This window comes from Peromyscus eremicus, chromosome 2, assembly GCF_949786415.1.
Source record: "Peromyscus eremicus chromosome 2, PerEre_H2_v1, whole genome shotgun sequence".
NCBI classification, from domain to species: domain Eukaryota; kingdom Metazoa; phylum Chordata; class Mammalia; order Rodentia; family Cricetidae; genus Peromyscus; species Peromyscus eremicus.
Window position 1 is genome coordinate 73,699,199 of NC_081417.1, and position 12,047 is coordinate 73,711,245.

The window sequence follows — 12,047 nt, forward strand, 5'->3', positions numbered from 1 at the left end:
CAGGACTGACCACCCTCCACTTCCTCTGTATGTCTTGACAGGACCTACAACATAGTGTTTGATGAGGCTCAGTGTCCCCTCCCTGCCTGGAGTTTCTCAGGATATCCAGCTGTACAGATTGTAGCTGGAAGCCTAATCATATAAAAATCTGTAATAAAATCATGTAATTTAAAGATGATTGTCATTCTAAGAGATCAGGGAGCCTGTAGGGGTCTGACCCAGGTCCTCCACATGTATGTTATGGTAGGGGCTGGTAGCTTGATGTTCTTGTGGGATTCCTGGTGGTAGAAGCAGAGGCGGTCATTGACCTGCTTGTGGGATCCTTTTCCTCCTACTGGGTTGCCTTGTCCGGCCTTGATGGGATGGCATGTTCCTGGTCTTATTGTAGCATGTTATGCCAAGTTTGGTTGATGCCCCTGGGAAGACTGCTCTTTTCTGAGTGGAAGCAGAGGTGGGGAGTGGATCTGGGTAAGGGGGATGAGGAGGGTGAGGGGGAGAGCCTAGGGGAAGGGAGGAAGGGGAGGGAGGGGAAACTGTAGTTGGGATATAATATATGAGGGAAGAATTTTTAAAAAGACTTAGTTACAAATACATATTAATTTGAAATTATAGTTATTATATGTTATATATACTAGCATGCATTACTTATATATATATGTATATTACATACATGCATATATTTTATGTGCATTACTGTAATAAAAATGCATAAACCAGCAACAAAACAAAAGCTCTCTCAATCCCCTTTTTAGAAGTGGATTTCCTTGTCCAAAAATCAGTTTCATCAGAAAAATATGAAACCAAAGTATTATTCCATCTGATTTTAAGGATCAGACACCTGCAATTTGTTCTCTTAGGACATCAAATCTAAGTCTATCCCTCAGGGTTTCTGGAGAGAAGTGTCTGGCAGCCCTAGAAATTTATGGTGCAGGGATCTCTTCATGGGTGTTAATTGGGACCAGGTTAGTGATCACCAGACACTCTTAAAATGTCCCCTTGACTGGCTCTGCCCTTTGATCTCGTCAGGACCACAGCCCTGTGACAACCATGTTTAGGAAAGCACAGGAGATGGGAAAGTTGGCAGGCAGCCCAACTCAGCGCCTGTTGGGTAGCCCAGGACAGCTCCTACAAGCTCTGATTCTCAGGGTCTGCATCTGTGAAATGGGGATGGAGTGAGCTTTGGTCGTGTCCAGATTGCCGTGAACATTGAATGACATAGTTTTTTCTCCTTGTTCTTTCCTTTTCTTTTGTCTTTCTTTCTTTTTTCTTTTTTAATCGCAAACTGTTTCTAAAACACAAGACATGATGGTATGCATGTCACAAAAATGGAATCGAATTCGGAAGATGCAAGAATAGGAAGACTTTAATGGACTTAACTGCGTCTGATTCTCGTTTAACAACATTCCCAATTTTGTCAAACCCCATTGATTCTATCCTCAGCAACTGTGTAGAATCTTCTCACACCATGGTTTATAGCTCTGAAAGAGTTTGTAATAAAGAGATGTCTTTCATTCAGTAAAACTCACCAACCATCTACTAAGTGTCATCCCCAGTCATACCAGGGAACAAAACAGAAAACGCCACCCTCCTGGCTCTGACACGGCTTTAGGAACTCTTAGAGATGGGAGTTCCCTAACTTGGAGCTTCTATAGTGAGCTCTCGGGTCTTGTATTCCTCATCTCCCACCTAATATATTCCTGAGTCCCAGATCTCTTGAAAATCCACCACCTGGCTTTGGTCCAGGACAGGCGTTTGGAATTTTGAGCCGACGTTTGGAGCTCAGGAGTTGGACGGGAACCATGTGCTGAGTGCCAGCAGTGCAGTTTGAGAGCTGGTGTCTGGCTTTCATTTCCACTGTCTGTCAGAGCGAGGCTTTGATCAGACCCTGCATTTTTTCACTTCTACTAAGTGACTAGAGGCTACTACTGGCCCATTACTACCGCCTCCATGTGAGCTCTGGCCTGGAGGGGATACCAGAGATTTATTTACATGAGTTCCCCAGAATTGCCCTGCCCATCATCCGTCATACCCCTCCCCCCTTCTGTCCCTCTCCTTCTCTTTACACTCTTCTCTCTGGCTCTCCTCCTCAGTTAGTCTCCACAGTTAGAACCAGGGGCTAGGAAGGGATTGAATTTGTCCAGGAAGGTATGGATGGGAAATGAGGAGGGGGCCCCACACACGAATTGCAGAGGGAATAAGTGACTGCAGCTGGGTCTTAATGGCTTTTCTTCTCTGCCATCATTTTCCTTTAAGCCCAAAAGAAACTCTTTGTAATACGTGTTAAAATTATGGTTCAGATTTCTGATGATCAAGTTACATAGATTAAAGTAATGGATACCAGACTCTGCATCAATTCAGGTATAAATATGGATGAAATGAATGTACATTATCCACTGTTATAAATCAGTGTGTTCAAGGAAAGACATAAATCTCACAACCCTTTCCTACCTCAGGGTATGAAAGTGTATGTGTGTTTTTTTTTTTTTCTTCTAGTATTTTCGATGAAATTATGATTTGGAGTAAATCTACAGGTTTTGCAGAAACTTTGGCTTTTTTTTCCCCAAGAAAGAAGAGAGTACATTATTTATAATGGTGAGTCATTAAAGTACTCCAGGAAGTCCTCTTTGCAGAGGGGGTTGGAGAGGCAAGGGTTATACAGCATTCCAGATGTGCATGTGTGGAGAGGGGCTGAGCCTTTGCAGAAATTTTTTGCACCTGGTTCCATTGTAAAGGGTTCTTGGCCTGGGGGCATGTCTGTCCTCCTCTGCACTCCCTCAGCCATGTCACCACTGGGAGTGGAGGAGCTAAAGGCTGCAGTGTGAATGGGCACATGGCCACAGGATGTTGTGGTCTGGAAGGAAAGACCAAGTTCTCACTTCTTCTGAACCAGTGGCTGATGAAAGTGACTGAGCCCCTTGAAGCCTGAGGCTTTCACTTGAGTGAGAAGTTGTGTGGTGAGAGGGAAGGGTGAGAGCTGAGTGGTTTGCAGATGTACACTGTAGACCTGCTGCTCCACAGCTATATGCCCTAACATCTTCTACTTTTTCCCAGAACGTAAGATGGGGAAACGGTATGCTTTCCGTTAGGTTGGCGTGAAGTCACAATTCCTCTGTTTCCCAGTGATACTCCCAACTTGGAGGACTAAAAGATGGAGACCACCACAGTCCTAAATTGTATGGTAGACTTTCCAGTAGTTCCTTAACTTCTACTGTCCCCTGATGCCCAAGCTAAGCTCACAGCTGAATCCAGGTGGAAGTTCAGCTGTTTCTAAGTCTTGGGGTCAATACATAAAATCTTAGTAAGTAGATCCAGGCTCTTTCTGTGGAATTTCTCCATGTTCTGCATCTAGCTGTAACCCAAAGAGTTCACAACCACCAAACTGTCATTTCCCCAGAAGACAGAAAAACAAGAAAAGCCACACATTCCTTCTCTTCAAGACTAACCAGGAAATTACCAACATCACATTGCGGTGACCCGAACTTAGTTGTATGGCCATATTCTTTCCCAAGATGGCCACGACTTTTTTGAATACCCTTAACACAGAAGAAAGAGATGGACATGTGGGGCAGTTGGCTTTCCCTTCCAGAGGACTAACAGGGGTTGTGTCAGAAATGCAAGTGGAAAATAATGATGTGGTCTCTGAAGAAGTGAAGTAAGGAAGATTGCAACATTGTTGATCATAAAACCTGTCTATGTCTGGTTGAAATATTCAAGATGTGCTGTGGACTCACTTTGTTAATATGCTAATGTCAGAAACAAAGGCAATAGGCCTGGCTCGTTAATGGCTTAGTAACATTGACTTCTTTCTACAGCCACAGTCATACTATGCCTACTAGGCTTTTTGACTCTGCCCTTCAACTGAACTCCCCTTGGACTTGCACATAGATGACAACTTCTGAGTTAATGAATGAGATACAGTGGCAGGACAAGGAGGCCCAGGACCCCAGACACAGTGCCATGAGTGAGCATTTTCATGAACTAAATCATCTTCTCTCTCTTGAGCCACAACCATCCTTGCTCTTAAGAGATGTCCCGTGTCTCACATAGGAAAAAATGTCTTCAGTCCATACAAGATTACTAGCACCCACAGCTGTTCTTTCTCCCTTCTCTCTTTTGAAGTAGGTGAGGTGTTTCCCCAGAATATAAGATTCCACCTTTCTGATCCATGCGGCTTTGTGTCCTCAGTACATCCTTCCTTGGGAATCTTCTCATCCCTTCTGTTCTGGATCCTCGAAGCTTTAAATGAGTCAAGTTTCTTGGTTTTCTTTTTTTAAAACAAGCAGTCATTGGATATCCTTCAGGCAGCCATCTCTTTTCTCCCCCTCTTTTACAAATTCCTTTTAAAACTCACCAGACTTCATGATTCTTTTTCTTTACCTCTGCTGGTGTTTGGCTCATGTCCTCATTGCTACCATGATACAGTGCTGATGTCTCATCGGGATTGCCGAGGACGTTTTATAGTTCTTATCTTACTTGGTTGCTCAGAGGCATTTAGCCCTGTTGATGACTCACTGTAACTTCCAAAAGATAACATCCATCTTGCTTTTCCTCCTGACCCTTGGGTTTCTTCTGTGTCTCCCTGTGGCCCCTCTTTCTCTCTCATCACCAATTGTTGGTGTTTCTTAGCCATCTGTTCTTATGGTTCCTGAACTCTTGCTCTCAGACATTGTTTTTATATGCATACAACCCATATATGTATACCATCCAAATGTTGTTTTCTAACCCAGTGTTGTCCCCAGACTGCAGATTCAGCTACCTCCTCTACAACCAATTAGGCATTTCCAGGCTACTGATGCTGTAACATGATGTTATCATCTATGATGTTCACACTCAAGGGCTTCACAATCAAGTCTCCTTCCCCACTACCCCCACACGTAATATTTTAACTAAGTTTACAATTTTGTATTAGACTGCAGTCATAGCTATCCTTGTCCACATGTGACCCCTAGATGTCACATTGGACATGCCTGAAACATACTTAGGGCTTTCCATGTCTAAACACTTATTAACCCTGTGCCTTGTTTCTGCCTTACTTGTCAAAGTGCATGGAACATTAATCAAGAGTGTTCATGAGCACAAACTGCTGGGTATATAATGAGAATGCGCCGTGTTTACTGGGAAGTGTTGTGGCCACATGAAGAGTAAAATCTACATTCTATCTGTCAATAAGGCTCCATTGAGTCCCTATACTACCTTCACTGTGGTTCTGACTGTAATAAGAGCCAAACCCCCCAAACGTCAATGAAACCTTAATCCTGGGGAGAGTCGAACAACTGAGCAGGGGAAAATAGAGACAAAAGGCCTTTGGTTCCCAGTGAGAGCAATGGAGAGTAGGAGCTGCAACTCATTTCCCAGCTGACTTGAGACCTAGATAGGATCTACTGTGGATAGGATCAACATGTGAAAGGCCTCTAAGCTCCATGTGTTAAAGTCTTGTTCTCCAGTATGGTGCTCCTGGGAGGTGAAAAAAATTTTAAGAGCTGGGGTCCAGACTGAGAAATCTTTAGATCACTGATCCTGGGGTGACAAGATGACTCAGTGATTCCAGGTGCCTGACACCAAGCCTGACAACCCGAATCTAATCCTAGGGACACAACCAGTAGAAGAGAACTGACTCCTGAAGATTGCCGTTCTGGTCTCCACATATATGTATACCTACACTCACCAAATAAAGAAATAAAAATTCAGTAATTGTCACTGAGGATTAACCTCGGAAGGATTAACCCAGGTCCCTCCTCACTTTTCTTCCTCTGCGTTATAGTTTTGTTCCACCACTTTCTCCATCACAATTTGTTAATCATTCATGATGAAAAACACAGTGGGGCCAAACAAACCTTTATGTTTTGTAAGTCGATTACTTTGGGAATTTTGTTATAGTGATGAAGAACTGACTCATTCACCAGGTTGTCTACAACCATATTAACTGTTACTTTAAATCCTAAACTTATTCTACAATCCCAAAGCATTGTATCACCTTTGTGTCTGTTTTTAAAAACCCAGGAAGTTATTTCAATATTATGTTCCTTAATGATCAGATTATATGGGTGTCTTGTTTCTTTTTTCTACCTCTAGTTTCTGATGAAAATGACCAGTTCATGCATCCATCACACATAAATTACTCAACAATAACTCCACTTCTATGTTAATCTCATAATGGCTTTCTACTTACAAATATGTTATCTCATTCAAGCCTCTAAATAATTTTGTGTGGCTTAAAGAGGGTGAGTGAATTACTTAAGGCTGTACAACAGGTTTGGTGCATGAATTGAGATCTCAACTCTTAAACCTGTTCTAAAGAAGTTCAGTCCATGTGTTCTCTAGTCTAGCCTTGGATAGATGGGTGACTCTGAAGAGGCCTCTTGGAACACTGAAAAGACTTTGAAGATATTTTTGTTGTTGTTTGTCTTTGAAGTACCAAAGTCCCAACAGGGAGGAAAACTCAAATGTAACTCAGTCCACTGGCATGTTCTGATTATTTATGATATACTGGCTCTTGGGGAGCCCTGCTTTCCTGAACGGATTTGCTATTTCTGGAACCCCAGAGTATCAGCCTAATCTACTAACACATCCAGTTTAACATTCAGTAGCTCTTCTCTCCAGTGACAGAGTCTATGGTACCCAGGGACAGTGGTCAGCTATTTCATGTAAACATCTCAATCCATTCAGCTCAGCCATCTGGTTCCCAGGACACCTGCTCCAGAGGCTGCTGAGAGCAAACAGCCGGATGCTTCAAGGCTTACAGTGAAAGCAGGAGCACTCACGTAATCTCATAAAACATGCAAAAGCACCAGATCACCTGGGAGACAGCCATCTTCTTCCACATCTATTTTGAGAGGATGAAAAAGGTCCAACATTAACCACACTTCCCACTAGTGGGATGAAGGGATGTTTCTAATACTTCTTACTCTCAAGGCAGCAAGAACTTTCTGGGAGGCATAGGGGCTTTCTTCTCTTAAGGATGCTTTAAGAAGTGGCTTAATGATGTAATTTCTGCTGCTCTGATCTTCTCTATGATGGTTCAGCTTCTGGCTGACTTTGTCTCTCCTCCCTTGCAAATGCGAAAACTAGGGCAAGTTACATGAATGTCACTGGGTATGTGGTGATTAGTCTTATGGGCCATGCAGGGACCAAATGACCAAGCACACATTACCACCTTCTCCCAAGTTCATTAGAAAAAAAGAAGTGGAACATTCGGACACCAAGTCCCTGACTGAAGAAACACAAAGCAGGGCCACCAAAGCTTAGGTATGGGCTGATTCTGTGACATCACCAGACCCTTGTTCAAGGTATAAGTCTACTTGTGCACAATAAGTGACATCCCTGATATCTGTGAAACAAGAAGAGGAATTTTTAGGCAAGAAAATTGCCCTGTGAGACTCCTTGGTGTGTGGGAACCAGAAGATTCTCAGAGTCTGGATACATCTAAAACATTGGCTCATTGCCTCTCTGAAAGTTCCCAGCTCCCTCATCTGGTCCCTCTACCAAAAGCAGGGCTTCTCAGAGATACCTACCTGCTCGTGCAGAGATCACAAGATGTAAGAGCAGACACATTTTAGAGGCTTGTCATTGTGCCATACTTTATTAGTTAAAGTCTGGCCTGGGGACTACCTCAGATTTCTACCTCTTTCTTCTCACAGGAATCAGGTTTCTCTGGAAGTCTCTTATACAGCTATTTGGTGTTTTCTAATCAAAGTGAACTGTAATCTAATTTAATTGGCTTACAAAGGGCTCTTTTGTACTCGCAGATCCAAAATACTGACAAAACCACCTCATCCCAAAGCAATTGAAGGCCACGGATCCTTCATCGTAGGAGCCATTAGATCTTGACGAGGGCAAGGTGAAACTGAATCCACCAGTCCAGAGTGGGGAAGGACAACCAAGATCACAGATTACAGGCAAGAGTAGTCATTCTCCAAGAGACATAGGATGAGTGTGGGTGACTTAATATTATCAAGGCCTGCACACCCCTAAGAAAACAATAAAATCAATTGACCTCCATTTCATTCCAAAGAAACTCCCAAGTCCATCTTGCATCTAGTAGTTATCCAAAAGGGACACCACCTTTCTCTCTGGCTTCCCTCCTCATTTCTAGGCCACACTGAAGAGTTGATGGACCATGAGCATGTGGCTTGTGCAGGAAAGGCAAGGAAAGACAAAAACTCCAATGTTACTGAGTTGCCCATAATATCTAGGAATTACGAGAGTAATGGAATAAACGTACAATTACAGCTCAAGTGCTGTGTTAAACACCTCTGTCCCTCAAGCCTGGGGCATTATGGGTGTGGGAATCATAGTGGTAACTCCTAAGATAGCTAATTATTATCTGGTTTTAGAGCTAAGAGAATGAAGGCCAGGATGTTATATAGTTTGTGCAAGGCCATGGTTGCAGCATTCCTCAGATTCTCACTCAGGCAGTATGTTTTAGTGGACCATGTGCTCCGACTCTCCCCTCTGGGGTTCACTATAATGACAAAACCCCCAATAGTTGAGGCCAGAAAACGAAGTAAGAAGCTGAGAATGAACAATGGAAGGAGGGAAGGGCAGAGGCAGGAACAGTGGAAGTCGCCTGGTGACTTAGAGCCTCAGACTGGGGTTGCAGATGTTGCCAAGGACGTGTGAAGAAAGGTCAGTGGACATGACAGCTATCTTGTTGGAAGTGCAAATTTGACTGTCAAAAGTTATTTTGATGGCACCAAAGTAGTAACTTGGTGCTAAAAATTGCATTTGGTCAGATATTTTGTTTATCAGCAGGAGGTTTACAAAGTAAAATGTATCCAATTTTATTTCTTAGCAATGAACTCCTTGGTAGTAAAAAAAGTATGGGCCACTTTCCTGCATATGTGTGTTACTTGGGGACTTACTATTTTTATTTTAAAGTGTAATGCTATGTGTTTTGAAATTTTTTCAGTAGTTAAATAGGGGAAATATTAAGCATAAACTTAAAAATAGTAATATATATGATAAGCAAAATATAGAAATAAACTAAAATCATTGCTACCGAGGAAGCCATGACCTTTCTCTGAGATTCCTCATACACACTTCAGAGGAAAATGAAGCACTAACAGGCTCAGCCAAAGGCCCAGCAGTTTATTTCAGAATGTATTTTAAACAGTGTATGTGTAAATGTTTCTTAGCATCTAAACTGTGTCATTGTGCAGTGCTTTGCTTACAAGGGGCCTCAACACTGATGTGTCTTGGGTAAGGATACAATCAATCATAGATGTACAGATGCACACTGTCAGAATTCATTCAGTATATTCTCAAAAATTTTGTAATGACAAATCCCTAAATTTTTGAACCCAGAGGCACAATATGGATGGGACCAATGCGATATTTTTCTTTATAAACAAATCAAGGAAGTAAACACCAAAGACTTAACATTTTGTTTGCAATCAATATCAAGACCATTTTAAAGGTGAAATGCATGGAACAGTAGAGAAACTGAGAGATGGCCAAATGTAGCTGAGGTCAAGAAGAGGCAGTTGTGATGAAAATACATTCACTATTGAATGATGGGGACACGTGCTGCCTTAATGTGCTCAGAAATGTATGTATTTTAAAAATCTGACATTAATTTAATCCTTTGGTGTCTAAGTATTTAAAAGGCTAGTGCTCACTTTGTCCTTCCTATAGCATTTCTAGATTGAAAGCATTTGGGTTAAAAGATTTATTTGCAAAATATAGATATGATGGAAACGTTTCCACAATGATATTAGAACTTTAAAAGAAGCCTGTATTTACAGATGGTGTGTGTATAGATTATGTTTTTAGATGTAAAAATATCTCACACTGAGACCACTGTCACACCTTTGACTACATCAGTCACCTTTGTATTATTCTCAGGGCATGCTCCACTCCAAAGAAATGCATTCTCTCTAGCACTCTGCTTCTTCTTATTCCCATGGTGTCTTCATTTATCATGGTATCTCTTGTTCTCCCACTCTTTCCTGATCCAGCTGGGACCTCCTACTCCCCTAAGCCCTCTTTCTCCTGACCCTTGCCCTCCATTACCCCCCCCCCAGTTTACTCATGTAGATCTCATCCATTTCTCCATCGCTGAGTGATCCCTGTATCTTTCCTATGGTCCTCTTTACTAGCTAGCCTCCCTGGAGCTGTGAGTTGCAATCTGGTTATCCTTTGCTTTACATCTAGTATCCACTTATGAATGAGTACATACCATTTACCTTTCTCAGTCTGGTTTACCTCACTCAGGTTGATATTTTCTAGTTCCATCCATTTGCCTATAAACCTCATGATGTCATCGTTTTTCTCTGTTGAGTAGTACTCCATTGTGTATAATATAGCACATTTTCTTTATCCATTCTTCAGTTGAAGGGCATCTAGGTTGTTTCCAGGTTCTGGCTATTACAAATAATGCTGCTATGAACATAGTTGAGCATGTGTCCTTGTGGTTTGACTGAGCATCCCTTGGGTATATGGCCAAGAGTGGTATAGCTGGGTCTTGAGGGAGATTGATTCCCAATTTTCTAAGAAACTGCCATACTGATTTCCAAAGTGGCTGTACAAGTTTGCATTGCCACCAACAGTGTAGGAGTGTTCCCCTTGCTCCACATCCTCTCCAGTGTTTTTGTTCTTAGCCATTCTAATGAGTGTAAGATGGTATCTCAGAGTCATTTTAATTTGCGTTTCCCTGATGACTAAGGATGTTGAGCAATTCCTTAAATGTCTTTCAGCCATTTGAGCTTCTTCTGTTGAGAATTCTCTGTTTAGCTCTATAGCCCATTTTTAATTGGATTGTTAGGTATTTTGATGTCTCGTTTCTTGAGTTCTTTATATATTCTGGATATCAGTTCTCTGTCAGATATGGGGTTGGTGAAGATCTTTTCCCATTCTGTAGGCTGTCATTTTGTCTTATTGACCATGTCCTTTGCCCTACAAAAGCTTCTTAGTTTCAAGAGGTCCCATTTATTAATTGTTGCTCTCAGTGTCTGTGCTGCTGGTATTATATTTAGGAAGTGATCTCCAGTGCCAATGAGTTCAAGACTACTTCCTACTTTCTCTTCTATCAGGTTCAGAGTAACTGGATTTATGTTGAGGTCTTTGAACCACTTGGACTTGAGTTTTGTGCATGGTGACAGATATGGATATATTTGTAATCTTCTACATGTTGACATCCAGTTATGCCAGAACCATTTGTTGAACATGCTTTCTTTTTTCCATTGTACAGTTTTGGCTTCTAGAGAGGTCCCCAAGAATCCACAAAGATGACTCCACTATAGACTACTGGCAATGGTCGAGAGGGTGCCTGAGCTGACCTACTCTGGTGATCAGATGGCTGAACATTCTAACTGTCATGATAGAGCCCTTATCCAGTGACTGATGGAAGCAGATGCAGAGATCCACAGTCAAGTCCCAGGCAGAGCTCCAGGAGTCCAATGGACAAGAGAGAGGAGTAATTCTATGAGCAAGAGTATTGAGACCATGATTGGAAAAAGTACAGAGACAACTAGCCAAACTAGTGGAAACACATGAACTGTGGGCCAATAGCTGAGGAGCCCCCATGGTACTGGACTAGGCCCTCTGGATAAATGAGACAGTTGTTTAGCTTGAACTGTTTAGGGGGCCCCCAGGCAGTGAGACCAGGACCTGTCCTTAGTGCATGAGCCGGCTTTTTGGAACCTAGTGCCTATGTTGAGACACTTTGCTCAACCTTGGTGCAGGGAGGAGGGGTCTGGACCTGCCTCAACTGAATGTACCAAGCTCTGAGACTCCCCAGGGGAGACTTTGTCATGGAGGAAGTGGGAATGGGAGGTGGGTTGAGGAGGATGGCTGGGGGGTGGGAGGAGGGAGGCCAAGGGAATCCATGGTTGATATGTAAAACAAAAAAAGAAAAAGAAAAAAGAAAAAAAAGATATTCTTGAAGAAAAGAAAGAAATGCATTCTCTAAATTCAGTCTATTTAATGATATAGAAAACTGATCAATCATATTTTAGAGAGAATGATGTGAATATTCATCTTTCAAGAAAAGGTAAACTGTGCCTTTGGAGAACTTACTTTACTATTTAAAATGTATGTTGGGTTAGCTA